The 18676-nt window shown below is 45.0% G+C and overlaps 2 long non-coding RNA genes across 2 annotated transcripts; both read right to left on the bottom strand.

Annotated features, from left to right (window-relative positions):
* Positions 1 to 2984: 2984 nt before the first annotated feature.
* Positions 2985 to 9230, bottom strand: LOC144590847 (uncharacterized). The gene is made up of 3 exons (XR_013546590.1): positions 9092 to 9230; positions 6521 to 6735; positions 2985 to 3033 (listed from the first exon to the last, which is right to left on the bottom strand). It is a non-coding gene; the product is annotated as an uncharacterized LOC144590847 (long non-coding RNA).
* Positions 9231 to 11216: 1986 nt separating this feature from the next.
* On the bottom strand, positions 11217 to 17462 carry LOC144590856 (uncharacterized). The gene is made up of 3 exons (XR_013546598.1): positions 17324 to 17462; positions 14753 to 14967; positions 11217 to 11265 (listed from the first exon to the last, which is right to left on the bottom strand). It is a non-coding gene; the product is annotated as an uncharacterized LOC144590856 (long non-coding RNA).
* Between the last annotated feature and the right edge of the window lie 1214 nt (positions 17463 to 18676).

The following is an 18676-nucleotide window of genomic DNA, read 5'->3' as shown; positions in this document are numbered from 1 at the left end:
GCAGGGATGGGGGCCAAGGTATGCAAGGATAGAAGTTCACTGTGACTTGTCTCATGTGACGATAAGGTTTTCATTCATTCATTTTTTTTCAATTGATTCACAGGGTGACAACATTATTAGTGTTATGGAGGGATGTGGGAGGAATTTCCTCTTTGGAACCTTTATTTCCGACCCCTTTCACCTTTACGAGAAACATTGACCAGTCAACTTCAACCTGCTGGTTAGAGTCACAGAGTGATACATTGTGGAAACAGGCCCTTCAGCCCAACTTGCCCACACTAGTCAACGTGCCCCATTTACACTAGTCCCACCTTTGGTGCATATCCCTCCGAACCTGTCCTATCCATGTACATCAGTCTTTGCAACAATCAGGTAGCTCTTGCATTGTGAAATTTGCAGCATAATTTATAACACTTACCACCAGAACTGATGGTCACTGGAATAAGTGTGACGTTTCCTAAATCCGTGCCATTTGCTAAACTATTAACCAATTGTCTCACCACTTCTGACCCAGTGGGAAGTGGGGTGGTATTTCCATACTCTAGGGTACAGTTTGCGATAATGGATCCATTCCTAGAAAAGGTAAATTCATCTGGTTATACATCTTGAACTGTAATATCCAGTTTATTTCATATCCTGCAACTTTTGAGAACCATGTTTAGACAGGAGTTTGGAACAAATGTTGAACTAGTCATAGATAGCCATAATCATACTGCACAGAAACAGGCCCTTCGGCCCAACCCATCCGTGCTGACCAAGATGGCCCTCTCCCCATCAGAATTGCCCCCTCCATCGACTCCTTTTGGTCCAGGCTCAAAACCTATTTCTACTCCCTAGCTTTTGAGGCCCTCTGAGGGGGTGCTGTGAACTGTTTATGTATGTGCTGTTATGTTTGTGTGCCATTGTATGTTCGTCCTTAGTACCTGAACTGATGTGCAGCACTTTGGTCAACGTGGGTTGTTTTTAAATGTGCTCTACAAATAAAATTGACTTGACTTGACTTGACATTTGCCCGCATTGGGCCCATATCCCTTTAAACCTTTCCTAAGATAGACACAAAATACTGGAGTAAATCTGGAGAAAAAAGGTGGGTGATGTTTCAGGTCGAGACCCTTCTTTAGAGTCTGTAGAAGGCTCTTGACCCGAAACATCACCCATCCATGGTCTCCAGAGATGCTGCTGAGTTACTCCAGCACATGGTGCCCTTTTATATATTAACCAGCATCTGCAGTTCCTTGTTTCTAAATCCAGATGCAGAACCATCTTACCCCAAAGGTTCAAAGGACATATGTTACTCCAGCTTTTTGTGTCTCTGCATCTGCAGTTCCTTCCTACACACTTCGTCTATATTCATACCGCTGAGTTGTAAACTGAATGATGCCTAGATTAAGGAGTAATAGCTAAGCCAGGATCCCATTGACTTACAAATTTGAAAGAGAAAATTGGGTTGGATTGGACACACCCTCAGAAAACGCGCCACAAACATCACCCGGCAAGCCCTGAAATGGAACCCCCAAGGAAAAAGGAAAAGAGGTCGCCCCAGGAACAGCTGGAGAAGAGGTGTCCAGGCACAAATGTCTGGGAGTGGTTCAACTGGGGAAATCTCGAAAGACCGAGTGAGGTGGAGGACATTTGTCAACGGCCTGTGCTCCCTAGCGGAGCCAAGGGCTTAAGAAGAAGAAGTGCTGTGAGAAGAGGTTAGGCAAACTTGGATTGTTTTCTCTGAAGCATCAGAGGCTGAGGGGAGGCCTGATAAAATTCTGAGAGGCGTAGATAGGGTAGATGATATATTTTTTCCCAGCGTTGAAATGTCAAATACTAGAGGGCATAGCTTTAAGATGAGAGAGGGGGAAAGTTTAAAAGAGATATGGGAGGCAAGATTTTTACTCAGAGGGCAGTGGGTGCCTAGAACATACTGCGTGGGTGGTGGTGGAAGTAAATACGATAGCAATGTTAGAGGCATTAAGACAGAGACATGCACAGGCTGGGAATAAATGGATTTACACCAATCAGCCAAAACATTATGTCTTGATGAGCCAAAACATTATGACCACCTGCCTAATATGCTGTTGGTCCTCCGTGTGCAGCCCCATACGCAGCAGGGCGCGATGCACTGTGTATTGTGACACATTCCTCCCGTGACCACCATTAAAGTTTTCTGTGACTTGTGCCACGGTAGACCTTCTGTCGGTTCGGACCAGATGGAATACCCTTCGTTGTCCTCGCACATCGATGAGCCTTGGGCGCCCGACACCCTGTTGCCGGTTTGTGGTTTGTCCTTCCTCGGACCACTGTCCACTGGCACTCACCACTGCTGACCGGGAGCACCCCACAAGCCTTGCCATTTCAGAGATGCTCTGACCCAGTCATCTGGCCATAACAATTTGGCCCTTGTCAAAGTCGCTCAGGTCTTTACTCCTGCCCATTTCTCCTGCATCCAACACATCAACTTCAAGAACTGACTGTTCACTTGCTGCCTAATATATCCCACCCCTTGACAGGTGCCATTGTAACAAGATGACCAATGTTATTCACTTTGCCCGTCAGTGGTCATAATGTTTTGGCTGATCGGTGTATACCACGTGGAGGTAGTTGGGTTTACTTGGATGGACAACATAGTGGCCTTTTCCAGTGTGTGGGAAGGAAGTGCAGATGCTGGTTTAAACCGAAGATAGACACAAAACGCTGGAATAACTCAGCGGGACAGGCAGCATCTCTGGAGAGAAGGAATGGGTGATGTTTCGGGTCGAGCCCCTTCTTCAGACTGAAAGTCCTGTTCCTGTGTTGTACTGTGTTCTAGGGTATATTTTCTATTATCAACCTCTGTGGTCTAATGGCAGGACTCCAGCCATTAGTTGGTTCCATGCAGTGGACCTGAATTTTTTTCTATTTGCACTCCCTTTAGGTTGAGGTTAAAAAATGTTAAGTTGATTGACTACCCACAGCCAAGAGATGCAAATTGTTTATTCCTTACCTGAAACCATTGACTATTGCTCGAAGATAATTTGGGTCCGGTCTGTACACAGCATCAAGCTGCAAAAGAAATACATCTATGAGGATTCATTTGCAATCGTTTGATAAATAAACTGCAAAACTAAGAGTTGTTAACCAAACTAACATTTTGAGTGGCCATATCACCGGCCATCGTGTACTGTCTCTCCGATGACTGGATAGCACGCAACAAAAGCTTTTCACTGTACCTCTGTACACAAGACAACAAACTAGACTGAACTTTTGTCAAAAGGCAAACAAATCAGAGTGGGAGCAGGGAGGATAATTTAAAGAGACAGGTGGCTTGACTTCCCAGCCACTTCCATTGCTTCTCCTACCCAAAGCATTTCATACATCAGTTTCAAAATCGGAACAAATAGGCACAGCAAGCAGTTAGCCACCACCTACAGTGTGTTACCCCACTCAGCTAGTTGTTCCACAGCCCTGCAGCTTAAAGCAGCGCATGCTAGACATGTTTTTTTCTCTGGAGAATTATACCTTAGAAATATAGAAACATAAAAACATAGATACATAGAAAATAGGTGCAGGAGAAGGCCATTTGGCCCATCGAGCCAGCATCGCCATGGCTGATTATCCAAAATCAGTACCCCATTCCTGCTTTCTCCCCCCATCCCTTGCTTCCGTTAGCCCGAAGAGCTAAATCTAACTCTCTCTTGAAAACATCCAGTGATTTGGCCTCCACTGCCTTCTGTGGCAGGGAATTCCACAGATTCACAACTCTCTGAGTGAAACAGTTTTTTCCTCATCTCAGTCCTAAATGACACACCACTTATTTGTAACTGTGGCCCCTGGTTCTGTAATGTGTATAAGATCATGAGAGGAATAGATAGGATTAATGCAGTCTTTTACCCAGTGGGGGAATTAAAAACCAGAGGACATAGGTTTAAGGTGAGAGGGGAAATTTAATAGGAACCTGAGGGGCAACTTTTTCACTCAGAGAGTATATGATACGATACGATACAATACAATACGATAGAACTTTATTTATCCCAGGAGGAAAATTGATTTGCCAACAGTCATGAAACACAAAATACACGAAACATGAAATCAAAATGATGAGTGGAAAGGATTGGGAGATGTACAAAAATTGGGGGGGTGATTCAGTCTACCCCACGACAGAAGGGGGAGGAGTTGTACAGTTTGATAGCCACAGGGAAGAAGGATCTCCTGTGGCGTCCTGTGCTGCATCTTGGTGGAACCAGTCTGTTGCTGAAGGTGCTCCTCAGGTTGACCAGAGTGTCATGGAGAGAGAGGGTGAGCTCTATTGTCCAGGATGCTCTGCAGTTTGAGGAGCATCCTCCCCTCCAAGACCCCCTCCCATGAATCCCAGATGGAACGAGCTGCCAGTGGAGGTAGTTGAGGGAGGTACAATAGCAACATATGAAAGACACTTGATAGACACAAAATGCTGGAGTAACTCAGCATATCTGACAGAAGGAATGGGAGGCGTTTCGAGTCGAGACTTTTCCTGACAGGTGCAAGTATAGGAAAGGTTATAAAGAATATGGGGTAAATATTGGAAAATGGGACTTGCTTCAATGGGACATATTGGTTAACATGAATGACTTGGTCTGTTTCCGTGCTACATGAGTCAGGAAGGTTTAAGTTCAAAGCACACAATAAAAATACGAGAACCTCTTTCTACTTGAATGACTTTATAGTAGAAGGTAATGTTTTTTTATTTGATGAGATGGCTCTCACTGAACTTAGGAAGTTGGCAGGACAGTTGAAAGGTGTCCCCTGGTGTTCCCTGGTATGATGTATATAGACCTTGTCATAAATTCCCCTTGTAAATAAGACAATTAAACATTTTTTACTCTCTTGACTCTTGAGGTCCATTTCAGGACGCTTAATATTACATGCAAAAGGTTTAAAGAGACGTGTATCACAGCAGATGTTGGTTTAAAAAGGAGACAGAAAGTGCTGGAATGACTTAGCAGTTCAGGTGGAATTTAGTTTAAGAAAAAAACTGTAGATGCTGGTTTAAATCGAAGGTAGACACAAAATGCTGGAGTAACTCCGCAGGTCAGGCAGCATCTCTGGAGAGAAAGAATGGGTGACGTTTTGGGTCTCGCCTCGAAACGTCGCCCATTCCTTCTCTCCAGAAATGCTGCCTGACCCATTGAGTTACTCCAGCATTTTGTGTCTATCTGGCTTTTAGTTTAGTTTAGTTTAGAGATACAGCGCGGAAACTGCCCCTTTGGCCCATCGATTCCGCGCCAAAGAGCAAACCCTGTCCCACTATCCCACACGCTAGGAACAATGTTTACAAAAGCCAGTTAACCTACAAACCTGTACGTCTTTGGAGTGTGGGAGTGTGGGAGGATATTGGAGCACATGGAGAAAACCCACGCGATCACGGGGAGAACGTACAAACTCCGTACAGACAGCACCCGTAGTCTGGATTGAACCCGGGCCTCTGGCGCTGTGAGGCAGCAACTCTACCACTGCACCACCGCGCTGTCCTAGAATTTCGACAGAACGTGAATAAGTGATATTTTGGGTCGGGACAATGAGTTCGAAGAAGGGTCCCAATCTGAAACATTGCCTATTCATGTCTTTTGGAGAGGCTGCCTGACCTACTGAGTTACTCCTGCACTTTGTGTCATTCATCATCACTGAAGCATTTGCTCAGTCCTGTACAAGTATTAGACTCACGGAACATAAAGACAGGGAAGGAGGCCGTTCAGCCCAGCTGGCCCATGCTAGCAACCAGTGGGGCAAACCAGTCAACATCACTCAGCCAGTTCCCTTGCACAACATTTTCCCAAAATTGTACTCTGCATTTTTCCTTTGAAAGATTGAAATGGCTCTGTCTCTGTCAACGTGGCTTAAGATAGGAAAATCCACTCGGCAAATCTCCTTGGAGATTCAGAGATGCAACATTACTCTCCTGCACCTTCTCATACTTAAAGCACACTAAAAGAAAATATGCCATTAAACATATCTACAGTAATACTTAGGCTGTATTCCTTACTAAATGAGAAAATGATAAAGAACGCACCAAAACCTGTCAGCGACCTCCTCTGGCAGCTAGATCCATATGGGGTCCATGGGAGGTGGTCTTGGAGGGGAGGATGCTCCTCAAAGCATCTCCTGCAGAGCATCCTGGACAATACAGCTCACCCCCTCCGTGACACACTGGTCAACCTGAGGAGCACCTTCAGCAACAGACTGGTCCCACCAAGATGCAGCACAGAACGCCACAGGAGATCCTTCTTCCCTGTGGCTATCAAATTCCTCCCCCTTCTGTCGTGGGGTAGACTGACTCTCCCCCCCCCACCCCCCACCCTCCAACCTTCCCCCTCCCCCATCCCCAATCTTTGCACATCCCCCATCCTTTCTGCTCGTCACTTTAATTTCATGTTTCATGTATTTTGTGTTTCTATGACTGTCTGCAGATCAATTTCCCTTCTGGGATAAATGAAGTTCTAAGGCATTGTTTCGTAAAAACAATAGGATCAACGAGAGATTAATAAATAGATCAACACAGAATAAGGGAACTTACCCCAGTTGTAATATGGGCAGCCAAGGATCGGAAGTTGCAGGAACTTCGATTATTTAAGCTTGGTTCAAAATCACCAACAACACTGAAAGAGAGTGGGACATTAGCTACAACCCGATTTTGCGTGGTTGTAGTTGGTGATTCTGTTGTACTGGCAGTTGTTGGTCCAGATGTAGTTGGTAATTCAGTTGTACTGGAGAATTGTGATTGTGCGGAATCTGGTGGTACAATGTTGAATGAGGAAAACAACATTATTAGTTCATAATTTTTGTCTTTTGGAAAGTTCATTTTAATCTTCCCTCTGACATTAATACTTGCATCATCCCACGACCCACAATTTTCTGCTCTATTTGTGTCCTGTTAGGTCCAGTTTCTGTACCTTCACGTCCTTTTGAGACTGATATCTGAGTATTATTGCACTATCTATGTCAGGTGAAACTAGGACTCTGGACTCCAGTAGCATGTCACACATTAAGCCTGGGTACCAGGCTTGCATTACTGGAATTCTGTTTCTTTGGCATATCTGCCTTTGGTGCAGTTACATTAGACATTTGTGGGCGGCACGGTGGCGCAACGGTAGTGTTGTTGCCTTACAGCTTTTACAGCGCCGGAGACCCAGGTTCAATCCCAATTTCGGGTGCTGTCCGTACAGAGTTTGTACGTTCTCCCCTTGACCTGCTTGCGTTTTCTCTGAGATCTTCGGTTTCATCCCACACTCCAAAGGCGTGCAGGTTTCTAGGTTCATTGGCTTGGTATAAATGTAAATTGTCCCTAGTGTGTGTAGGATAGTGTAGTGTGCGGGGGTCGCTGGTTGGTACGGACTCGGTGGGCCGAAGGGCCTGTACATCTAAAACTAAAAAACTAAAGACGGACAGTTACAATGGGTTGGGAATAGTCTTTGCCCCAAGGTTCTTGGTGTAGTAAATGCTGGAGTAACTCAGCAGGTCAGGCAGCATCTCGGGAGAGAAGGAATGGGTGACGTTTCAGGTCGAGACCCTTCTTCAGACTGAATATATATATATATATATACACACACACACACACACATATATATATACATATATATATGTATGTATATATATATATATATATATATAATGGCTTCCGACCACTGAGCCTTACCCAATGTGTTCCATTCCCCCAGGGAAGCTTTGCATAGCATTTGTCACGTTAATTTTCCACATTATACTGATACTTAATTTTTGGACGTTATTTAGACTAAACACTTTAACTCCCCCTTCCATTCCCACACTGACATTCCTATCCTGGGCCTCCTCCACTGTCAGAGGCACAACGCAAATTAACATAGAAACATAGAAAATAGGTGCAGGAGGAGGCCATTTGGCCCTTCGAGCCAGCACAGCCATTCAACATGATCATGGCCGATCACCCAGAATCATTTGAGGAACAGCATCTCATATTTCATTGAGAGGTCACAGCGGCGGTCGATGATGGAGCCGACCGACGGGCGAGACGTCCCCGTGAAGTAAGGAAGTCGCTGCCAAGGGAAGGAACAAAGGAGGACCTGGCGTGGGGGGACCGCCCTGAAGAACAATAGACAATAGGTGCAGGAGGAGGCCATTCGGCCCTTCGAGTCAGCACCGCCATTCAATGTGATCATGGCTGATCATTCTCAATCAGTACCCCGTTCCTGCCTTCTCCCCATAACCCCTGACTCCGCTATCCTTAAGAGCTCTATCTAGCTCTCTCTTGAATGCATTCAGAGAATTGGCCTCCACTGCCTTCTGAGGCAGAGAATTCCACAGATTCACAACTCTGACTGAAAAAGTTTTTCCTCATCTCAGTTCTAAATGGCCTACCCCTTATTCTTAAACTGTGGCCCCTTGTTCTGGACTCCCCCAACATTGGGAACATGTTTCCTGCCTCTAACGTGTCCAATCCCTTAATAATCTTATACGTTTCGATAAGATCTCCTCTCATCCTTCTAAAATGGGGGGACCGCCGTGGGGGGGGGGGGGGGGGGGCAAGAACGAAGGGGGAACTGGTGCAGGGATGGGGGCCAAGGTATGCAAGGATAGAAGTTCACTGTGACTTGTCTCATGTGATGATAAGGTTTTCATTCATTCATTCATTCAGGTGAGTGGAGAATCTGGAGGGAATTGACAAGAAGGTGGTTAGAACAGAAAATGTGATTAATGGGTAATTGATAGTTGGCATGGACTCTGGGCCGAAGAGCCACTAAATCTTTACTATAAAGGAACATACTCTAATGCAAGTTTTTTTTCAATTGATTCACAGGGTGACAACATTATTAATGTTATGGAGGGATGTGGGAGGAATTTCCTCTTTGGAACCTTTATTTCCGACCCCTTTCACCTTTACGAGAAACATTGACCAGTCAACTTCAACCTGCTGGTTAGAGTCACAGAGTGATACATTGTGGAAACAGGCCCTTCAGCCCAACTTGCCCACACTAGTCAACGTGCCCCATTTATACTAGTCCCACCTTTGGTGCATATCCCTCCGAACCTGTCCTATCCATGTACATCAGTCTTTGCAACAATCAGGTAGCTCTTGCATTGTGAAATTTGCAGCATAATTTATAACACTTACCACCAGAACTGATGGTCCCTGGAATAAGTGTGACGTTTCCTAAATCCGTGCCATTTGCTAAACTATTAACCAATTGTCTCACCACTTCTGACCCAGTGGGAAGTGGGGTGGTATTTCCATACTCTAGGGTACAGTTTGCGATAATGGATCCATTCCTAGAAAGGGTAAATTCATCTGGTTATACATCTTGAACTGTAATATCCAGTTTATTTCATATCCAGCAACGTTTTGAGAACCATGTTTAGACAGGAGTTTGGAACAAATGTTGAACTAGTCATAGATAGCCATAATCATACTGCACAGAAACAGGCCCTTCGGCCCAACCCGTCTGTGCTGACCAAGATGGCCCTCTCCCCATCAGAATTACCCCCTCCATCGACTCCTTTAAGTCCAGGCTCAAAACCTATTTCTACTCCCTAGCTTTTGAGGCCCTCTGAGGGGGTGCTGTGAACTGTTTATGTATGTGCTGTTATGTTTGTGTGCCATTGTATGTTCGTCCTTAGTACCTGAACTGATGTACAGCACTTTGGTCAATGTGGGTTGTTTTTAAATGTGCTATACAAATAAAATTGACTTGACTTGACTTGACATTTGCCCGCATTAGGCCTGTATCCCTCTAAACCTTTCCTAAGATAGATACAAAATTCTGGAGTAAATCTGGAGAAAAAAGGTGGGTGATGTTTCAGGTCGAGACCCTTCTTTAGAGTCTGTAGAAGGCTCTCGACCCGAAACATCACCCATCCATGTTCTCCAGAGATGCTGCTGAGTTACTCCAGCACATGGTGCTCTTTTATATATTAACCAGCATCTGCAGTTCCTTGTTTCTAAAGCCAGATCCAGAACCATCTTACCCCAAAGGTTCAAAGGACATATGTTACTCCAGCTTTTTGTGTCTCTGCATCTGCAGTTCCTTCCTACACATTTCGTCTATATTCATACCGCTGAGTTGTAAACTGAATGATGCCTGGATTAAGGAGTAATAGCTAAGCCAGGATCCCATTGACTTACAAATTTGAAAGAGAAAATTGGGTTGGATTGGACACACCCTCAGAAAACGCGCCACAAACATCACCCGGCAAGCCCTGAAATGGAACCCCCAAGGAAAAAGGAAAAGAGGTGGCCCCAGGAACAGCTGGAGAAGAGGGGTCCAGGCACAAATGTCTGGGAGTGGTTCAACTGGGGAGATCTCGAAAGACCGAGGAGCCAAGGGCTTAAGAAGAAGAAGAGCTGTAAGAAGAGATTAGGCAAACTTGGATTGTTTTCTCTGAAGCATCAGAGGCTGAGGGGAGGCCTGATAGAGGTTGATAAAATTCTGAGAGGCGTAGATAGGGTAGATGATATATTTTTTCCCAGCGTTGAAATGTCAAATACTAGAGGGCATGGCTTTAAGATGAGAGAGGGGGAAAGTTTAAAAGAGATATGGGAGGCAAGATTTTTACTCAGAGGGCAGTTTGTGCCTGGAACATACTGTGTGGGTGGTGGTGGAAGTAAATACGATAGCAATGTTAGAGGCATTAAGACAGAGACATATACAGGCTGGGAATAGATGGATTTACACCAATCAGCCAAAACATTATGTCTTGATGAGCCAAAACATTATGACCACCTGCCTAATATGCTGTTGGTCCTCCATGTGCAGCCCCATACGCAGCAGGGCGCGATCCAATGTTATTCACTTTGCCCGTCAGTGGTCATAATGTTTTGGCTGATCGGTGTATACCACGTGGAGGTAGTTGGGTTTACTTGGATGGACAACATAGTGGCCTTTTCCAGTGTGTGGGAAGGAAGTGCAGATGCTGGTTTAAACCGAAGATAGACACAAAACGCTGGAATAACTCAGCGGGACAGGCAGCATCTCTGGAGAGAAGGAATGGGTGATGTTTCGGGTCGAGCCCCTTCTTCAGACTGAAAGTCCTGTTCCTGTGTTGTACTGTGTTCTAGGGTATATTTTCTATTATCAACCTCTGTGGTCTAATGGCAGGACTCCAGCCATTAGTTGGTTCCATGCAGTGGACCTGAATTTTTTTCTATTTGCACTCCCTTTAGGTTGAGGTTAAAAAATGTTAAGTTGATTGACTACCCACAGCCAAGAGATGCAAATTGTTTATTCCTTACCTGAAATTATTGACTATTGCTCGAAGATAATTTGGGTCCGGTCTGTACACAGCATCAAGCTGCAAAAGAAATACATCTATGAGGATTCATTTGCAATCGTTTGATAAATAAACTGCAAAACTAAGAAATGTTAACCAAACTAACATTTTGAGTGGCCATATCACCGGCCATCGTGTACTGTCTCTCCGATGACTGGATAGCACGCAACAAAAGCTTTTCACTGTACCTCTGTACACAAGACAACAAACTAGACTGAACTTTTGTCAAAAGGCAAACAAATCAGAGTGGGAGCAGGGAGGATAATTTAAAGAGACAGGTGGCTTGACTTCCCAGCCACTTCCATTGCTTCTCCTACCCAAAGCATTTCATACATCAGTTTCAAAATCGGAACAAATAGGCACAGCAAGCAGTTAGCCACCACCTACAGTGTGTTACCCCACTCAGCTAGTTGTTCCACAGCCCTGCAGCTTAAAGCAGCGCATGCTAGACATGTTTTTTTCTCTGGAGAATTATACCTTAGAAATATAGAAACATAAAAACATAGATACATAGAAAATAGGTGCAGGAGAAGGCCATTTGGCCCATCGAGCCAGCATCGCCATGGCTGATTATCCAAAATCAGTACCCCATTCCTGCTTTCTCCCCCCATCCCTTGCTTCCGTTAGCCCGAAGAGCTAAATCTAACTCTCTCTTGAAAACATCCAGTGATTTGGCCTCCACTGCCTTCTGTGGCAGGGAATTCCACAGATTCACAACTCTCTGAGTGAAACAGTTTTTTCCTCATCTCAGTCCTAAATGACACACCACTTATTTGTAACTGTGGCCCCTGGTTCTGTAAGGTGTATACGATCATGAGAGGAATAGATAGGATTAATGCAGTCTTTTACCCAGTGGGGGAATTAAAAACCAGAGGACATAGGTTTAAGGTGAGAGGGGAAATTTAATAGGAACCTGAGGGGCAACTTTTTCACTCAGAGAGTATATGATACGATACGATACAATACAATACGATAGAACTTTATTTATCCCAGGAGGAAAATTGATTTGCCAACAGTCATGAAACACAAAATACACGAAACATGAAATCAAAATGATGAGTGGAAAGGATTGGGAGATGTACAAAAATTGGGGGGGTGATTCAGTCTACCCCACGACAGAAGGGGGAGGAGTTGTACAGTTTGATAGCCACAGGGAAGAAGGATCTCCTGTGGCGTCCTGTGCTGCATCTTGGTGGAACCAGTCTGTTGCTGAAGGTGCTCCTCAGGTTGACCAGAGTGTCATGGAGAGAGAGGGTGAGCTCTATTGTCCAGGATGCTCTGCAGTTTGAGGAGCATCCTCCCCTCCAAGACCCCCTCCCATGAATCCCAGATGGAACGAGCTGCCAGTGGAGGTAGTTGAGGGAGGTACAATAGCAACATATGAAAGACACTTGATAGACACAAAATGCTGGAGTAACTCAGCATATCTGACAGAAGGAATGGGAGGCGTTTCGAGTCGAGACTTTTCCTGACAGGTGCAAGTATAGGAAAGGTTATAAAGAATATGGGGTAAATATTGGAAAATGGGACTTGCTTCAATGGGACATATTGGTTAACATGAATGACTTGGTCTGTTTCCGTGCTACATGAGTCAGGAAGGTTTAAGTTCAAAGCACACAATAAAAATACGAGAACCTCTTTCTACTTGAATGACTTTATAGTAGAAGGTAATGTTTTTTTATTTGATGAGATGGCTCTCACTGAACTTAGGAAGTTGGCAGGACAGTTGAAAGGTGTCCCCTGGTGTTCCCTGGTATGATGTATATAGACCTTGTCATAAATTCCCCTTGTAAATAAGACAATTAAACATTTTTTACTCTCTTGACTCTTGAGGTCCATTTCAGGACGCTTAATATTACATGCAAAAGGTTTAAAGAGACGTGTATCACAGCAGATGTTGGTTTAAAAAGGAGACAGAAAGTGCTGGAATGACTTAGCAGTTCAGGTGGAATTTAGTTTAAGAAAAAAACTGTAGATGCTGGTTTAAATCGAAGGTAGACACAAAATGCTGGAGTAACTCCGCAGGTCAGGCAGCATCTCTGGAGAGAAAGAATGGGTGACGTTTTGGGTCTCGCCTCGAAACGTCGCCCATTCCTTCTCTCCAGAAATGCTGCCTGACCCATTGAGTTACTCCAGCATTTTGTGTCTATCTGGCTTTTAGTTTAGTTTAGTTTAGAGATACAGCGCGGAAACTGCCCCTTTGGCCCATCGATTCCGCGCCAAAGAGCAAACCCTGTCCCACTATCCCACACGCTAGGAACAATGTTTACAAAAGCCAGTTAACCTACAAACCTGTACGTCTTTGGAGTGTGGGAGTGTGGGAGGATATTGGAGCACATGGAGAAAACCCACGCGATCACGGGGAGAACGTACAAACTCCGTACAGACAGCACCCGTAGTCTGGATTGAACCCGGGCCTCTGGCGCTGTGAGGCAGCAACTCTACCACTGCACCACCGCGCTGTCCTAGAATTTCGACAGAACGTGAATAAGTGATATTTTGGGTCGGGACAATGAGTTCGAAGAAGGGTCCCAATCTGAAACATTGCCTATTCATGTCTTTTGGAGAGGCTGCCTGACCTACTGAGTTACTCCTGCACTTTGTGTCATTCATCATCACTGAAGCATTTGCTCAGTCCTGTACAAGTATTAGACTCACGGAACATAAAGACAGGGAAGGAGGCCGTTCAGCCCAGCTGGCCCATGCTAGCAACCAGTGGGGCAAACCAGTCAACATCACTCAGCCAGTTCCCTTGCACAACATTTTCCCAAAATTGTACTCTGCATTTTTCCTTTGAAAGATTGAAATGGCTCTGTCTCTGTCAACGTGGCTTAAGATAGGAAAATCCACTCGGCAAATCTCCTTGGAGATTCAGAGATGCAACATTACTCTCCTGCACCTTCTCATACTTAAAGCACACTAAAAGAAAATATGCCATTAAACATATCTACAGTAATACTTAGGCTGTATTCCTTACTAAATGAGAAAATGATAAAGAACGCACCAAAACCTGTCAGCGACCTCCTCTGGCAGCTAGATCCATATGGGGTCCATGGGAGGTGGTCTTGGAGGGGAGGATGCTCCTCAAAGCATCTCCTGCAGAGCATCCTGGACAATACAGCTCACCCCCTCCGTGACACACTGGTCAACCTGAGGAGCACCTTCAGCAACAGACTGGTCCCACCAAGATGCAGCACAGAACGCCACAGGAGATCCTTCTTCCCTGTGGCTATCAAATTCCTCCCCCTTCTGTCGTGGGGTAGACTGACTCTCCCCCCCCCACCCCCCACCCTCCAACCTTCCCCCTCCCCCATCCCCAATCTTTGCACATCCCCCATCCTTTCTGCTCGTCACTTTAATTTCATGTTTCATGTATTTTGTGTTTCTATGACTGTCTGCAGATCAATTTCCCTTCTGGGATAAATGAAGTTCTAAGGCATTGTTTCGTAAAAACAATAGGATCAACGAGAGATTAATAAATAGATCAACACAGAATAAGGGAACTTACCCCAGTTGTAATATGGGCAGCCAAGGATCGGAAGTTGCAGGAACTTCGATTATTTAAGCTTGGTTCAAAATCACCAACAACACTGAAAGAGAGTGGGACATTAGCTACAACCCGATTTTGCGTGGTTGTAGTTGGTGATTCTGTTGTACTGGCAGTTGTTGGTCCAGATGTAGTTGGTAATTCAGTTGTACTGGAGAATTGTGATTGTGCGGAATCTGGTGGTACAATGTTGAATGAGGAAAACAACATTATTAGTTCATAATTTTTGTCTTTTGGAAAGTTCATTTTAATCTTCCCTCTGACATTAATACTTGCATCATCCCACGACCCACAATTTTCTGCTCTATTTGTGTCCTGTTAGGTCCAGTTTCTGTACCTTCACGTCCTTTTGAGACTGATATCTGAGTATTATTGCACTATCTATGTCAGGTGAAACTAGGACTCTGGACTCCAGTAGCATGTCACACATTAAGCCTGGGTACCAGGCTTGCATTACTGGAATTCTGTTTCTTTGGCATATCTGCCTTTGGTGCAGTTACATTAGACATTTGTGGGCGGCACGGTGGCGCAACGGTAGTGTTGTTGCCTTACAGCTTTTACAGCGCCGGAGACCCAGGTTCAATCCCAATTTCGGGTGCTGTCCGTACAGAGTTTGTACGTTCTCCCCTTGACCTGCTTGCGTTTTCTCTGAGATCTTCGGTTTCATCCCACACTCCAAAGGCGTGCAGGTTTCTAGGTTCATTGGCTTGGTATAAATGTAAATTGTCCCTAGTGTGTGTAGGATAGTGTAGTGTGCGGGGGTCGCTGGTTGGTACGGACTCGGTGGGCCGAAGGGCCTGTACATCTAAAACTAAAAAACTAAAGACGGACAGTTACAATGGGTTGGGAATAGTCTTTGCCCCAAGGTTCTTGGTGTAGTAAATGCTGGAGTAACTCAGCAGGTCAGGCAGCATCTCGGGAGAGAAGGAATGGGTGACGTTTCAGGTCGAGACCCTTCTTCAGACTGAATATATATATATATATATACACACACACACACACACATATATATATACATATATATATGTATGTATATATATATATATATATATATAATGGCTTCCGACCACTGAGCCTTACCCAATGTGTTCCATTCCCCCAGGGAAGCTTTGCATAGCATTTGTCACGTTAATTTTCCACATTATACTGATACTTAATTTTTGGACGTTATTTAGACTAAACACTTTAACTCCCCCTTCCATTCCCACACTGACATTCCTATCCTGGGCCTCCTCCACTGTCAGAGGCACAACGCAAATTAACATAGAAACATAGAAAATAGGTGCAGGAGGAGGCCATTTGGCCCTTCGAGCCAGCACAGCCATTCAACATGATCATGGCCGATCACCCAGAATCATTTGAGGAACAGCATCTCATATTTCATTGAGAGGTCACAGCGGCGGTCGATGATGGAGCCGACCGACGGGCGAGACGTCCCCGTGAAGTAAGGAAGTCGCTGCCAAGGGAAGGAACAAAGGAGGACCTGGCGTGGGGGGACCGCCCTGAAGAACAATAGACAATAGGTGCAGGAGGAGGCCATTCGGCCCTTCGAGTCAGCACCGCCATTCAATGTGATCATGGCTGATCATTCTCAATCAGTACCCCGTTCCTGCCTTCTCCCCATAACCCCTGACTCCGCTATCCTTAAGAGCTCTATCTAGCTCTCTCTTGAATGCATTCAGAGAATTGGCCTCCACTGCCTTCTGAGGCAGAGAATTCCACAGATTCACAACTCTGACTGAAAAAGTTTTTCCTCATCTCAGTTCTAAATGGCCTACCCCTTATTCTTAAACTGTGGCCCCTTGTTCTGGACTCCCCCAACATTGGGAACATGTTTCCTGCCTCTAACGTGTCCAATCCCTTAATAATCTTATACGTTTCGATAAGATCTCCTCTCATCCTTCTAAAATGGGGGGACCGCCGTGGGGGGGGGGGGGGGGGGGCAAGAACGAAGGGGGAACTGGTGCAGGGATGGGGGCCAAGGTATGCAAGGATAGAAGTTCACTGTGACTTGTCTCATGTGATGATAAGGTTTTCATTCATTCATTCATTCAGGTGAGTGGAGAATCTGGAGGGAATTGACAAGAAGGTGGTTAGAACAGAAAATGTGATTAATGGGTAATTGATAGTTGGCATGGACTCTGGGCCGAAGAGCCACTAAATCTTTACTATAAAGGAACATACTCTAATGCAAGTTTTTTTTCAATTGATTCACAGGGTGACAACATTATTAATGTTATGGAGGGATGTGGGAGGAATTTCCTCTTTGGAACCTTTATTTCCGACCCCTTTCACCTTTACGAGAAACATTGACCAGTCAACTTCAACCTGCTGGTTAGAGTCACAGAGTGATACATTGTGGAAACAGGCCCTTCAGCCCAACTTGCCCACACTAGTCAACGTGCCCCATTTATACTAGTCCCACCTTTGGTGCATATCCCTCCGAACCTGTCCTATCCATGTACATCAGTCTTTGCAACAATCAGGGAGCTCTTGCATTGTGAAATTTGCAGCATAATTTATAACACTTACCACCAGAACTGATGGTCCCTGGAATAAGTGTGACGTTTCCTAAATCCGTGCCATTTGCTAAACTATTAACCAATTGTCTCACCACTTCTGACCCAGTGGGAAGTGGGGTGGTATTTCCATACTCTAGGGTACAGTTTGCGATAATGGATCCATTCCTAGAAAGGGTAAATTCATCTGGTTATACATCTTGAACTGTAATATCCAGTTTATTTCATATCCAGCAACGTTTTGAGAACCATGTTTAGACAGGAGTTTGGAACAAATGTTGAACTAGTCATAGATAGCCATAATCATACTGCACAGAAACAGGCCCTTCGGCCCAACCCGTCTGTGCTGACCAAGATGGCCCTCTCCCCATCAGAATTACCCCCTCCATCGACTCCTTTAAGTCCAGGCTCAAAACCTATTTCTACTCCCTAGCTTTTGAGGCCCTCTGAGGGGGTGCTGTGAACTGTTTATGTATGTGCTGTTATGTTTGTGTGCCATTGTATGTTCGTCCTTAGTACCTGAACTGATGTACAGCACTTTGGTCAATGTGGGTTGTTTTTAAATGTGCTATACAAATAAAATTGACTTGACTTGACTTGACATTTGCCCGCATTAGGCCTGTATCCCTCTAAACCTTTCCTAAGATAGATACAAAATTCTGGAGTAAATCTGGAGAAAAAAGGTGGGTGATGTTTCAGGTCGAGACCCTTCTTTAGAGTCTGTAGAAGGCTCTCGACCCGAAACATCACCCATCCATGTTCTCCAGAGATGCTGCTGAGTTACTCCAGCACATGGTGCTCTTTTATATATTAACCAGCATCTGCAGTTCCTTGTTTCTAAAGCCAGATCCAGAACCATCTTACCCCAAAGGTTCAAAGGACATATGTTACTCCAGCTTTTTGTGTCTCTGCATCTGCAGTTCCTTCCTACACATTTCGTCTATATTCATACCGCTGAGTTGTAAACTGAATGATGCCTGGATTAAGGAGTAATAGCTAAGCCAGGATCCCATTGACTTACAAATTTGAAAGAGAAAATTGGGTTGGATTGGACACACCCTCAGAAAACGCGCCACAAACATCACCCGGCAAGCCCTGAAATGGAACCCCCAAGGAAAAAGGAAAAGAGGTGGCCCCAGGAACAGCTGGAGAAGAGGGGTCCAGGCACAAATGTCTGGGAGTGGTTCAACTGGGGAGATCTCGAAAGACCGAGGAGCCAAGGGCTTAAGAAGAAGAAGAGCTGTAAGAAGAGATTAGGCAAACTTGGATTGTTTTCTCTGAAGCATCAGAGGCTGAGGGGAGGCCTGATAGAGGTTGATAAAATTCTGAGAGGCGTAGATAGGGTAGATGATATATTTTTTCCCAG

The sequence above is a fragment of the Rhinoraja longicauda genome, unplaced genomic scaffold (assembly GCF_053455715.1).
Source record: "Rhinoraja longicauda isolate Sanriku21f unplaced genomic scaffold, sRhiLon1.1 Scf000353, whole genome shotgun sequence".
Lineage (NCBI taxonomy): Eukaryota > Metazoa > Chordata > Chondrichthyes > Rajiformes > Arhynchobatidae > Rhinoraja > Rhinoraja longicauda.
This window is presented reverse-complemented; position numbering and strand designations above follow the sequence as displayed.